General features: G+C 41.1%; 1 protein-coding gene across 2 annotated transcripts in view; it reads left to right on the forward strand.

Moving 5' to 3' along the window:
* LDAF1 (lipid droplet assembly factor 1) overlaps positions 1-14,990 on the forward strand; it is a 136,610-nt gene that overhangs the window by 107,223 nt on the left and 14,397 nt on the right. The window lies entirely within an intron of this gene.

Genomic DNA, 14,990 nt, shown 5'->3' on the forward strand with positions numbered 1-14,990 from the left:
TCATCACTTGTTTGTATTGAGGCAGTGATTTAACAGCAAATTGAATCTGTAAATTGCTTCATTATATAATAATGTTGATACTGATGCTCAGATACACAATACTCTGTGATTGTGGAAGAAGAGAACTAAGCCTTCTGCTATGACCCAGATTAAAAATTCCACCAAGTAGTTTACACAAGTGCTTTACTATTGTTTTAAAAGCCAGTAGCGGCTCACCCCTATCGGGTACGGGGCTCCAACTTCACTTTTGTCTGCCCCCGCTTGTTTTTGTTTTTTAAGTGTATCCATAATGAATAATTATTGGTACAAAAAAATGCCGACGTTTTGTGAGGTGAGTAGAAGGCTAGCATATTGAATTTGACTGATGGCTGGCAAATGGATTGTTCAGGGCTGGCAAAGTCCCAGCCCTACACTCAGGGTACATACACACAAGCTTTACCCTATTTTTCACACACTGCACCGTTGTCCATACATGTATCTCTGAATGGTTGAGGCATAAGCTGTGCAGTGCCAGTGTCTGTTTGTCTGTCAGCCCTCTCCCTTCTAGTCACAGAGTAGGGTCAGTCAGGATCCTCTCTAACCCCACCCACCCTTTGGTAAGATGAGAGATGGTTGAAAGAGACTAAACGCTGATGCTTTCATGCATTGAGCAGGCTTCAGCTTTCTGTTTCTTACTTCAGTGACGGAGGCAGGACGAGCTGTGTACTTGTCCTGAGGGTCCCTGCATGAGCAAGTGAGGAGCTAAACCATACCAGCACAGACAGCGAAACGCAAGTCAAAAAAAATCTCTCAAATGTTGGCAAGTGTGTGTGCGCATATGTAAATGTATGTATACGTGAACGAGTGACAGGAAGTGAGTGTGAGCCTGAGTGAGTGAGTGAATTGTGTTGCACTCATAAGTCTGCCGCAGGCCTTTGTGTACTGAAGGTTATTTTCAGCCTATGGCCTACACATAGACTATGCTGGAGCTGCAATAAGGGATACCTGTGGCAAAATGCCAACAGTCTAGAAGTAATTATTGGTATGAGAGCCACCCATGGCAGATGGGTGGCACCCGTATACTGGATGTACTTCTGGAACTGCGGGCCAACCATTGTTGAAAGTTGGCACTTGCATATTGGAGGTGATTATTTATAGACATAAGTGGCACCTGTGGTAAAACCCTGGAAGCAATTCTTGGGATATGGGATACCAGTTGCAAAATGCGGGCATACTGGGTGTAATTCCTGGCAATAGGGAGGACAACCATGGCATATGGTTGGGATAAGGTTGACACAATGCGGACCCAGACACACTGGAGGTAGTTTTTGCCATATGGGTCACCTATGGTGTATGGATGACATTATTGGCTAAATTCTGGCACTGTCCTATTGTAACTAATTCCTGGAATTAGGGGGACACAGATACATTTCAAATAGGGGGAGCATTCAAAACAAAATGCCTGACCTGGCCGAATAGGATTACATAGAGTTTGATATAAGAGGAAAACCCATTGCTGATATTGAAGAAAAAAAAAAATGGGTCCAGCTCCTTGGTTTGGCACCCCATAAAGTACTTGAATTTTTCATGAGTGCCCATTCACAGCCTATGAGTTTTGAGCAAATTAAGTAAAAATTGGTTTTTAAAATGGACCATTTAATTTTGGTGGAATTCTGGGCAAGAATTGCTCCTCACTTTTTTAAAGATCACAGGCACCACTCCAGTAGCCACACCCCATTGTTTGGGAAACAAATGTAGTGTTGGGAGCTGGGAATTTCAGCAAATGCTAGCTAGGCCAAAACAGGGTATGATTGACCCTGGGCCAGATAGAAAACCAAAACCTGAAGTCTCATACTTTCTACCAGCTAAATCGGTCTTTGCCTGCCTCTCCCCATCCTTCCTTCATTTTTCCAGTCTGTTTCTCCCTCTAAATTTCACCTACTGTCTTCTGCCCTCTATTGTTTTTTGTCCATTTACTGCTCATCTGGAGCAACCAAAGGAGCCTATAGTGGTGCAAAACATTGCTCTCTGACCTCACAACATCCCTCTGACCAGTCCCCTTGCGCTTCCTGTTCCCTCAGCATCTGTGTCAGAGGGGAGGGTGCAACAGCGTAGTTGACAGAAGTCTATAGTGTCGATATGGGAGGCTAACATCCTTTCATGTTCCTCCACTCACCCCCTGGCCCTTAAAACCCATGTTCTTGCCGCAAACGGAGCAAATAGTTTTGGTAATTGTTGTGGGGCTAGCATAATTAGGCTCCGAGAGGAGATAGAGGGGCAAGGACTGAGAAGCAGTACAATCTTTTAAAAGTACGGCAGCTCAATATCACTTCATTTTGTATTGTTGCAAAGTGTACTTGCACTATTTAATACCTCATTGTGACAGAATAGTTATCCTAAACAGGAATATCCTAACACTGTATCAAACTAGTGAAAGAGTTTGGTGCTTGAAAGTGAGTCACTGTTGGCAGGTAAGGAAACTAAACCACAGGCACGTTTTGCCAGGGATTGTAGAATTTGATGACATGGCGAAGCGGCGATTGAAAAGTAGATATTGTGGTTCCAAAGTATGCAACTCTAGATCTTACCACTCCCAAGGAGAAAATCAGAAAGGAGCATGCCTCCCAAAGAACGACTAGCATCATCCCAGAGCCTTTCACGTTCTATGTACTAGTTGAAAACTTTTTGTAAATTCACTGCATGGTAACAAAGCTGAATCTCCTGTTTTGTGAGCATTTGCGTTTATTTTCCACTGCCTTCCTTGATCAGAGAACAGTATATGTTACCTGGAACACACATATGGAAAGGCAAACAGCTGAGGATTTACACCTAAGGTCTACTTTACTTGCTTTTCATAAATTAAAGTTCTCTTCATCCGGTAGGTATTCCCCCCCCCCCTCCCCCCTTTAATTGCTCTAGTTTTGGAAATTTTACAACATAGCTTCATCACAGCAAAAAAATAAGTTTGCACAGCACGAGCATATCACATGTGTAACAGCACAACACAGCACCGCATCACATTAAGTATTTCTTTGCAGGTGACGATTCATGATGCAGTAATGCATATTTTAACTTTTGCAATGTAGATGCCCACCAGTGGCACACCAAGTGAAGTCTGGTGTGTCATGTGGCACAGTCAGTTTGAAAGGCAAGATACAGGACTAGTGGGGGATCAAGTGTCGGGGAGAGGAGTTTATTTTCTCCTACTTAAATTATTTTTCACCAGCATTATCCCCAGTTACCTTGTTAAAACCAGTTTCCAAAAAGCAGAGGGTGTGGAGTGGAGAAGGTGAAACATGCCTTAAATTACTATTGTTTATTTTGAAGAGTTTTTTCGGTCACCGTTTAGGTGCTCCGGAGTAGTCCACCCAATTATGACATCCCTAGAAGCTGTCCTGCTGCTGCATCCATGCACTTTACCTACTCTTCCTACTTTTTATTTAAACTGAGCTGTTCTGCTGGAGGGATAGAGGTGCACCTCACTTAATTATTCCAGGATTTGCTTCCCTCAAACATCTCCCCTCCCTTCATCTTTGAACCTCCAGCTCCTTCTCTCTCACTTCCCTTCCCAAGTGTGGAGGGTGTAAGGCTGGAAGAGGCAGCTGTATGACATTGGTAATGACATTTTACAGACCAGTGGTTCACTGTAGCTTACTTTGGCCATATGATCCTAAAGAGATTGCAATTATTTCTGTGAAGTCACTCCCAAATATTCAATCATGACTCCTGACAAGCTAATGAAGATTCCCAAAGGACTATTGCTGGTCCCATACTCTTTTCAGTAGATATTTTGGTCTCTTTTTATGTTTTTTGTGACCAGTGCTTTGTATGCCTATGACACGTATATATTCTGTCAGGATACTCCTACAGGCATTTCACAAAGTCCTTAACAATATGAAAAATTTGAATGTGTAAGAAAAGCGAGGGAGGAAAAGCCAGCATCTTAACAGCCCAAAACACAGCTCATAAACTTTGTTGTTAAATGTAGATCGTCTATAGTTTGTGTGTTCTCCCACCATTCAGGAACTTTTCAGCAAGCTCATACACCTGTCCTAAAGAGTAAAAACTCTGGGAGAGTACTTTACTCCAACTTTTCCTCAACCATCAAATCAGTGCTATGGTTGGTAGCTGTTCCACCAGCTGAACAGACTGAGACGTGTCCTCATACTGACACCTGCCCTGCACCAACATTAGTTATGATGCCAGTAGTTGGGGGCAGTCGATTATTGCAGTGTACTCCTATTCCAAAGGGTAAAAAAGCTGTATCTTGTATTAGTTTAGGGCTATGGAAAAGTGGCCCTATCAGAGCACATAGCACAAATCACTGGCTCTCAATGCGAGAATCTAGTTCAAGATCTTCTGCTTACGTTTTACCGCATAAACATCTTGAATCCAATTATCTCATCCCACAACCTCATCTTACCACACACAACTTATAAATGGGGAGGGCATGGACACTTAAATTATTCTCTCCTTCCCGAGGAGTAATCAGTAAAATTTGTATTTCAGATTGAACAAATCAAGGCTCCAAGTTGAAGGCAGGGAAGTAATTCTATGGTAGCGTTGGCAGAATACCCTAATGTTGATCGATATTCGTGCCATTAACACGAACGCTGATATTTTGTGAAGTTACTTGATTTGACCAATACATTAATTGGCTCCTGTTTTAAACAGGCAGGGATTTTTAATAATATAATTGAACTTGAATTGGATACATTTTAATTGCAGATTGAAATCCCATCCATATTTGCATTCATGAGATACAGGCTCATGTAATTGAATAGTATAGTTGATACCTTGAGGTATCTCATTGTTGACGTCCCACAGTAAATCTTCTGCTTTTCAATTTAAATGTCGAATCGACATTGGTATATTGTCCTGTTGAGTAGGTGATGCCCATATTTTTTTGTACGCTTTCTTCGTGTAAAATACAGATAACTCTCCTGTACATATTGACATTTTTCCCAGAACAACCAATTGTAGCCATATATATGGGATTTGATGCCTTTCGTTTGAGTATTGAGTTTGCTCACCACTAAAGAGTGATCAGATTGCAGTTCTTGGCAGTTGCTTGTGTTAGCCAACTGAACACCTACTTGGACAATAGTATGTTTCATAATGGTCTAGGCAGCTATCTAGCGTCTTTTTTCCACCCCTTTACAATGTTTATCTTTTAAGTGGAAGTCCTAATTAATTTAACGGTTTGTCTTGCTGCCTATTCGTGTTTGCCCTTTTTAAAGAAGCAAGTTGTTAAATCAGCCACTTGATAATGTTATTCGGTGGTAAGGAATTGAACCATTTGTATAATAATCTGTAACAAGATGTCATCACAAAGACAATCTTATGTCCACTGAATTGGACAAAGCCTTAGACAAATCATGCCATTGAACGAGCCGGATGGAGATCGTATAAATGTTCAGCTGGTTTACAGGATTTAACATAGTCCATCCTTTGTTACACATTATTTCTCTCTTCCCCAACCCAGCCTCCCATATCACGAACGGGAGGTTGAGATGATAAACAGACTGGCATGTGGAAGGTTGCCCAAGTAACTAGCTCCTGGGCTGTAGCTAAGCCTAGAAAAACTAACCAAATCAACTTTTTCATGTTTATAAACCTTAATTCTGTCTCGTATAGAAGCACCAGAACATGTCTGTACACCAAGAGTATGAACCCATGTAATAGAACCTGTTGTCTCCTGAAAGTAAGGACACAAGACATACATTGACTTTCATATCCATTGAGTTCTCCTTCATCTATGCTTAACTCACATTTATTGTGCTTATCTTTTAGCGCTGGATGTACAGTAAGCCTAACTAACACGGTAGGACAGCTACCCAGGATGGCAGTGAAACACATCTAACTCAAACGTTTTCTGAGTCTATGCGTCTTAAATAGTCTGCTGATGGGTAGCATATATCAACCGGTTGCTTAGGTCCAAAAAAGATTAAAGTTAGCTTATTGTTTGCTTTTTTTGTGACTTGGCTTTTTTCAGATCTTGCCATTTATATTGTGTTTACTGCTCATAACCATAGGTATATGAGGTAGAGACATGCATCCAAGGTAGCTGATATTGAATTGTTCCCTCGTTAGTGTCTGTGATCAGAGGCTAATTGTGTAGGGCTTACGATCTGCGCTTATAAAGCACTCTGTCGATGATGACTTATTCATCAGTATGTCATGTATTGTTCCTACCTTTATTTCGGGATGAAAATGTTGGTGCTGTATTTGATCATAGCAAAAATAAGCAAAGTGAGTTGCATGAACAAATACTTCTCATCATGTTAAAGCCTGCCCAATTGCCTTTGCCAAAGCTTCAACAACAAAAACAAGCATTGGCAATGCCAATCGGTCTCGCCATATTGATGAGGTTTGCGTTTTTTTTAGAAATAATGTGTGATAGTATTTTTATATGGTATAATTGTGTGTAATAAAAGCTATGGGATCACTTAGTTTCTTTGTAGAAATTTTTATTTTCATCTAAACATTTGAAAGCATGAAAACAGTAAGTAATACAGTAAATCCAACTAATAATTGGTACATTATTAAAAGTTTGCATTTTGTTAATTTAAACTTATATACAATATGGAAAAATAATTGTTTATGATGAAGTGATAGCATCCATGTTTGTAACCTTGTAATACATTGTCAAGCATATTTTAGCTGAGCTATAGGGCCTCAAGAGTGAAATTGCTTTCAAACAGAACTTGTTATACACACAAAAGCCACATAGCAAACATTTGAAACCATCAAAGCAGTAACTAATACAGTAAATCCAACTAATAAATGTTAACTTATACAAAAAGTTTGCAGTTTGTTATTTTAGACTTATATACAATAAAAAATATTGTTTTTATGATGTAGTGATAGCAAACATGTTTGTAACTTTGTAAGTAAATGAAAGTGGTATTCAGTTGATATTGCTTTTTTTTGTGAATTTGCTGCAGTGCTGATTTGTGGGTAGAGCGTTAGGTTGTGGGTTATTATTATTTAGCATTAAAGAAAATAAAGTGCGTAGAATAATTAAATAATTAGAATAATTTATTGCGCGTGTTGCATTGCATTGCTGCATTACAGGCGTGCACTGTAATTTGGTTTATGTATTTATTAAGTGAATTTCTTTTGGTTTAATGTAGGAGACAAGTACTTTTTACCTTGCTCCTTTTTGCTTTCCCAACTGCTCTGCAGTAGTTCTATTATGAGTTCTAGTGGCAGTTAATATGGAATGGTATGAAAAGGGTAAAGTTGTGTAAAATTGGAGCCCGCAAAGGCACATTTTTATTCCAGTCTAAAATATATGTAGCGAGCTAACTTGCATGTTTATTCCAGAAGTAAATAAATGGAGCCGGCTTACTTACATTTTTATGCTACTGAGTTTAATTTGCGCATTGTGATGTCCCCAGTTTCCCATTTACTCAAATATATTTTGAGCATTTACTAAAATCGCTTATGGACAAAGAACTAACAACTATCTTCGGGCTCTGTGTGCAGTAATTAGCTGCGGCTCCATGAACGCGGACTTGAAGCCACGGATCAACTTTGAAGTTATTTTTTTTTGGTGCATATAAAGCACATGACTTCAAGAACACCTGTGAAGCCCGCATTTCCCAGCGTTTCCCAGATAGCAAAACTGGTTCCTTAGTTGCATTACCGAGGTCTAAATCACATCTATACTAAATGATAAGGCAGTCAGTGGAAGTCATACCAGGGTTAATCTATAACAATAATACACATATATATGTTATGGCCATATCCATTAGAATCTCACATACTAAACACAATCAAATTCCCCATGCATACCAAAACAAACGTGTTCTTGTATAATGTAACCAGTGTTCATAAAAAGCGCGCCCATACCTGCGGGTGTCATTAAAGCAAGAGAAAGTGCAAAAACACACATACACTGTTACACGGGTAGTAGCGAACATATTAGAGTGCGGATCGATAAGAAATCATGGCTAGCAATTTAATAAGCGGCGGCTGTTTGTTAATTAGCTCCGTATATGTCGTACCCGTTCACCTCTCACATAAATGTATAGCGCTGCTTAATTGGTAAACATAATTGTAGTTTCTGCGTGAATCAATATGATGTCCAAACTACTTTTCATCCCAAACACCCGAACCAATCCCTTAGTGCCATTGCTGAGCTTTAAATCGCGTTTATGCTAAATAAGAAAGAAGTCGGCTGCAGTGACACAAAATGCAGTTCTGTCCATCTCTCTGCCCGTAGCTTTGGATGCGTTCCCTCTCTCAAAGAATATCACACGGAGTAGCGCTGCGCATTAAAAATGATGGCGAGCACTTTGCTACTTTGCTGGTAACAGCGCAGCCTCGTCAATCTTTATAAACCAGCAGCAGCTACATTGGTGACATTTAAAGGGGCATGCTAGTATAGCAATATGTGTTCATGTCTGGAACCCGGGGCTATTGCGGCAAATAAAATAGCAACATTAGCAGGGGCGCTGCATGCGCTCGACGACAAGTGTCTGCTTACGGGTTTAAAGGCGTGTGGGGCCCCCGTTTTTTTAAGACTAAATTCCACGGTTTTAAAACAGCACACAATCCCAAGCAGCAGGCGCTCTGCATGTGCTGGACAACAAGTGTCTGCTTACGGATTTAAAGGCATGTGGGGCCCCCGTTTTTTTAAGACTAAATTCCTCGGTTTTAAAAACAGCACCCAATACCAAGTGGCAGGCGTGCTGGATGCGCTGTACATAGAGTGTTTGCGTACAGGTTTAAAGACGTGTGGGGCTCATGATTTGTTTGGATAAATTGCACGCTTTTAAAAAGCCCTCATAACTTGTGCAATATTTTGTTTACGTTGTCACAGTATTTTTATTCTTACAGTTAAACCATAAATAGACATATAATACTACATATCAAGCAGAGATAATTATTAAAAGACATAGGAAAACGAGGCCTACATTTATCACACAAGAAATCTTCAACACAACATTTATAACACAGCACCAGAAGCAGCTAACCTCTGAAAAAGGTTTGTAAACAAACGTCGAGTGCAAAGTGATAAAACCCACGCCCTGCTTCACTTCTAAAGAGAACACAAGGAATTATATGGTGGACCAAAAGGTTTCAATAAAACTTGTGCCTATCCCTGGGAACCACAATAAAGATGTGCGTCTGTACTCAAGAAAGCATGCCATGCAATCTACTTTGCATAAAGTATCACATGTGCAATACGCACAGGGCAAAGGAGTACACCATTTATAGCATACACTTGTTTTCTTACATTTATATGTTTTGCTTTTGATTAATTATCACGCAGAGAGACTGCTTATTTAAAACTAAAGAGCCCTATGGCATAGCGCTCCGCTTGCAGTACTAGCGATTTCACTTGTAAATATGAAAGACTCTTTTACGTAAATCATCTGTCTCTGCTGCAAAAACTGTCAACTCACATCGGCGTGTTCGCCATGCATAACTTTAGCTGTACTTAAAATGTATGTTATACTACAGGGTGTGGACCTATGCTGCCCGGATGCGAAACATTTCAAAACATAAGGGCAGGAGGTGAAAACACTGTAGTTTACGTAAGCAAACGGTGTGCAGCATCAATGGAGGCCCGTGTTCCCAGACAGCAGAAACGGTTCCTCAATGGCATGGCCCCAGTCTAAACTACATTTATGCGAAATCAATAGGGATTTGCACGCAGCGATATCAAATCCAGTTCCATTCACCTCTATGCGCCTAGCTTTGTATCCGTGCACATTATACACAGTACATAAAATCAATCCCCTCGTGCTAACAAAGCGAATGTGTTTCGGGTAATGTAAATAGTGCTGATAAAAAGCACAGCTATATCTACGGGTCGAATCGTCAAAGAATAGAACTTGCAATTTAATAAGCGGGCACTGTTTCAATTGCTGTCCAAGCTACTTTTCATGGAAGCCTCCTCATTCGCAGTAACAATAGAGTTTTTTACACATATGCAGGCTATTTGCAAACACTTGTGAAGTAGTTACTTGTGGCTCCAACAAGACAGACGTCAAGCTATGCAGCTACTTTGAAGTTATTTGGTTTCGTTGTGCCCCTGAAGCATACGATTTCAAGAAGAGCTGTGAAGTACTTGGGTGCGGCTTTAACACCGAGCGATTCGGCCACCGCTTTCCTAGACTAGTCACACAGCACGTCGGAAGATAAAACCTGAAATCATATTTATATCCCTAAGCAGCTGCGAGTCAGAGCTACATAGGCAAATTATGGAGGAATAAATCGGGGGCAGGCTCATAAACTTAATGAATAAATATAGACTGTGTGCATATAGTGTGTGCCATAATATTATGTGCAGCAGAGCATTTGGCAAAAATACATTGAATTGCTGAAACATCCAGGCACTCCATTAACATCATGGGCTTGAACGGAAAAAAACAAAACAAAACACAGCGCTGCATCGTCAAATTTGATAAATTAGCATCAGCTCTAGTTATATCCAAAGGGTGTCACACATTTAAAAGCATATTTTAAAAGCATATTTTCCTTAAAACAACGCCAGATCAGAAGCAACAGACATACTAAATACATCGCTCACAGGGTACAAAGCATATGCAGCCCTCCTCTGCTTACGGGTTCAAAGGCATGTGGGACCCCTGTTTTTAGAAGGCTAAATGCCACACTTTAAAACAACATCTCATCCTAAGTGGCAGGCGCGCTGCATGCGCTGTACAACCAGTGGTTGCTTACTGTTTAAAAGCGTGTGGGACACTCCATTAACATCACGGACTTCAACGAAAGAAAAAAAAAACATCATCTCATCCTACTATATGTTACGTATGCAGATGTGCCAGAAATCGTGCTATTTCTTACCATGGGTGTAGGGAAGGCCTTGGCTCATGGAAGGTTTGAGTGGATCATGACACTCTCTCATCTCTAGTAAAAAAATAGTATATTACTCCGGGCCGATCGGCACAAAATGCTTATGCCATGGCCTATTGTCATTTAAGAAAAAAAAGCTAATTAACCAGAGCAGGACGGGTAACAGCGATGCAGTCTGGCAAAATCTGATTAATTAGGGCTCTTGCATGTTGGGCAAGTTATGTTCCCCTGTAATTTGAGTGAAACGGGTAATCTGTGATGCATCAAGAAGTGATTGCTCCACTGTGTTTTCCGCTGTTGTGTCAATGGTGTAACCTGATATATAAAAGCTAAAAAAAAAGCTCAAAGGAGCAACAAAGTGAATTCACGGAAGGGACTAGTCACTTCCGACCCCCCCTTGTCCAGTAACCAGTCCCGCGGTGGAAGACGAGTCCCGTGTGGTGGATTGTTTATCCAAAGTGAACTCAGAGACTGACTTCAACGCATACTTACTTGTACACTGTGTGATCCTGGGCAAATCAAGTGATCTCCTTCTGCTGTCCTACAATTACATTACCTGTCACTTTTGGGGGCGGTTACAAACAGGCGAACCCCTAGTATTCGTTAGCGCATCACAAAATGTATGTTTACAAAAGAACATGACGTGTGCGTTGACCGCGCCATCCCTGACCCTGTCTTCTGTAATCTTCAGTTCCCAAAACGGAGCCCAGTCCCCAGTGCAGCTTGTTAATATAATAGAAATACATGAAAAAGAAAATAAAACGATTCCTTTCATCTTCTCATTGAAATTACCCATTTACAGCGCCTAGAAGTACTCTCGATCGAAAAGAGCACTCTTCAAATGTTTACTCATTCATCCCTTCACTTTCATGCACTTCTATACTCACCTAGCCGAGCCCACCCGAGCCCTTTCTCGCCCCAGGACCCCGTGTCTCTCTCCACTCTGCAGCGAAGAGTATTTAGGGATCTCTGAATGAAAGTGGTTGAGCTCGCGCGGTAGAGATACCAAGTACACTGCACCCAGAAAAGCTTGTGAATAAGAACGTTTTTTCCATAGTTGTAAAAACAAACAAGCATTGCGTAGCCCCCCACTATCCTAATGCTGATGGCGGCATGCGCGCTTTGGCTTTAAACATCTGAAGCTTAAGCGCGTGTGCCGGGATTGCTTCAAAAGTAAGGAAAAAGAAACTGGGCATTTTTTTCTATTTCTTTACTTCTGAAATAATCCCGGTACTCGTGCTTTAGCTTCAGATGTTTCAAGCTAGAGCATGGGTACAGCAATTGAAACCACAGTAAACAAATAGGGAAAAAATGGCCACCAGACGTTTCTATCCTTTTATTTATTTACTTTTGTTGTAATGGTGGCACCCGCACGGGTGCCCCATTGTAACAAAAATAAGTAAACAGGGAAGAAAAATAATGCATGTCATCAGTTCCCCCATTTCTAAAACGTTGTCTATAGCTGGAGAGGCTGTGGTTTAGCGGTTAGAGCTGCCCACTAGAAAGCTGGGGGCCAGGGTTCGAGCCTCGGCAGCGGCTCAACATTTATTAATTATTTGCAAATTACGATTATGTAATTACAAATAAATAAACAGGGATCTCGCTGCCCCCGGGAGAAAAGAAAGACAAAACAAGCATCACGTGGCATCCCACTATCCTAATGCTGATGGCAGCACACCGGGATTGCTTCAAAAGTAAGGAAAAGGAAAATGTGCATTTTTTTCTATTTCTTCACTTCTGAAGTAATCCCGGCACTCGTGCCTTAGCTTCAGATGTTTCAAGCTAGAGCACGGGTACAGCAATTGAAATCAAAGTAAACCAAATAGGGAAAAAATGGCGGCCAGACGTTTTTTTCCTTTTATTTATTTACTTTTGTTGTAATGGCGGCACCATTGTAACAAAAGTATGTAAGCAGGGAAGAAAAATACAGCATGTAATCAGTTGTCCCATTTGCTGGAGAGGCTGTGGTTTAGCGGTTAGAACTGCCGACTTGAGACCTGGGGACCAGTGTTCGAGTCTCGGCATGGCTCAACATTTGTTAAGTAATTGAAAATTTCGATCTTCCAATAATAAATAAACACAGGGATCTTGGTGCGCCGGGAGAAAAGAAAGTCACATACCTACCGATAAAACTTGTTAACATGCGACTCTCAAAAGAAATCTTAAAGTCATAACAAAACTTTGCAATAACAAAAATATGTTTATATGTACGTGGACACACGCAGCTGTAAGCAGCAGCCGCTCTGAATACGTTACACAACGAGTGTCTGCTTAAAGGTTTGTAAGGCACTCGTCTTTCTGTATTTGTACAAAAAAGACTATAAAACATCCAGGCACTCCATTAACATCACGGGCTTGAACGAAAAGAAATAAAAACACGTAAACAAGGGCACCATATGTGTGTGTCTAGGGAGCATTCCATCAGCATCACGTGCAGATAAAAAAGTCCGTGCCTGGGAAGCACTCCATTAACGTCACGTGCTTTAACGATGTGTTTCTGCCTAAATCAAGTGCTTTAACGATGTGTTGCCTTGAGAGCATTCCATCAGCATCACGTGGTCAGCATCACGTGCAGAAACAAAGTCCAACAACCAAAGCAACGCCCCTAATACAAGTAAAGGGGCCAATAGCCATAGGCGTGGCTAACAGCTCAAAAGGAGGGACTTCAAACACTTGTAACCAATACCAAGTAGAAACAGTTTGAGAGGCACATTGAAGAACGAATGAGAACAACTGTTTAAAAAGAGTCGGTCAGACACTCACTAAAGTATATACTGCATGTCTCAACGAGACAGCGCAAGCGCTGCCTAGGCGAGACCTAAAAAAGGAAGCAAAAATTATAACTTTTTTTGTATATAATGCAAAAATGAAATAAATACTTGAATCTGAGGAACATGGTGATGACTCAGTAAAATAGTTTCTCATACATTCTAGTGGATGTAATTCCTCAAAGGTGAAATGATTCACCAAATTGGAAATAGCATGAGGTGAAAGTTAAACATCTCCAGGTGGAGGCCAAGCTCATTTAATATATATTTAAATGATGACAGTAACTCTTGCAAATGGCTGCGCTGTCAAAGCAGACCTAAAAAGCACTTTACAAAATAGATCACTCACAAGTAATAACCTATGCAAACTGGGATACACGTTTATCGCCATACCTTGAAGTATCTGTCACAATGTGTGTTTGTTTGTCTCTGGGTTTGTCTTGAATGTGTATGTTACAGCTGGACCTCTGAGCATAGATGCATCAGTCACTGCATGAGGAACGCTATATGCTGCTGCATAAGACCATCTGTTATGCCAAGACGAGTACTTTTGATTCAAGCTTTCCGGGTGTGATGCCCTGTCTGTTGCAAGTCATTTTGTGGCTTACCAAGGACATAGAGGGCCTTGAAGCCTGCCTGTTGATTGCCATTGGTTGGCTTTCATTTCAATTGCCTGCTTATTTGTGTCCCACCTTGTCAACCTGAAGTTTATCCCTCCCATGGAGCTTTGCCTCTTTAGCATCTCTTTGATTACAGGCATCTGTACCTCCACTGCTCCTTTTTTGAGCACTACTATTTTCTTCTTTATTAAGCACTTCATGAGTGTACACTTGCTGTCTGTTCCCCATTTGCTTCTTCTCACTGCCTCCCTGCGCCCTCTGTGTTGCTGCCGCCTCCCAACCACCACCCGCCCCTTCCTTCTCTCCCTCCGTTGTTTCTTTCACCCAGCTGTGCCTTCTGTGTTGATTTTCTGCAATCCTGTGTTGCTTATGCCTCCCTCACATCCTCCCCTGTTTTGTTTATGCTTCCTGTTTTGCTTCAGCATATCTTACCATACTTCATATTTCTTTCACGTTCCTCTATACTCCCCTGTGTTGCTTTGGCCCCTCTATTCCTTCCGTTAACCCCAGCTTTTGCTCACTTTACATAATAATTTTTAAAAAGCAAGCTTAAAAAGTGGCTGTAACATTTCGTTGGCACACGCATGCATGGCGTGGGTCTACAAGATAACACGGATACCCGCATCATGAAAGGCTTTTAAAAAAAAATAACTGTTTAACTTTAGCCATGTTGCACAGCATTTGGAATGCTGTGCTTCATGGCTGAAAACTGTTATCGAAGCCAGTAGGTCTCCAATGCGAGACCTGTTAGCTTTCCCAATGCATTTTTGCTCCTAGACATTGGACAGTCAGA

This window comes from Triturus cristatus, chromosome 10 (assembly GCF_964204655.1).
Source record: "Triturus cristatus chromosome 10, aTriCri1.1, whole genome shotgun sequence".
Lineage (NCBI taxonomy): Eukaryota > Metazoa > Chordata > Amphibia > Caudata > Salamandridae > Triturus > Triturus cristatus.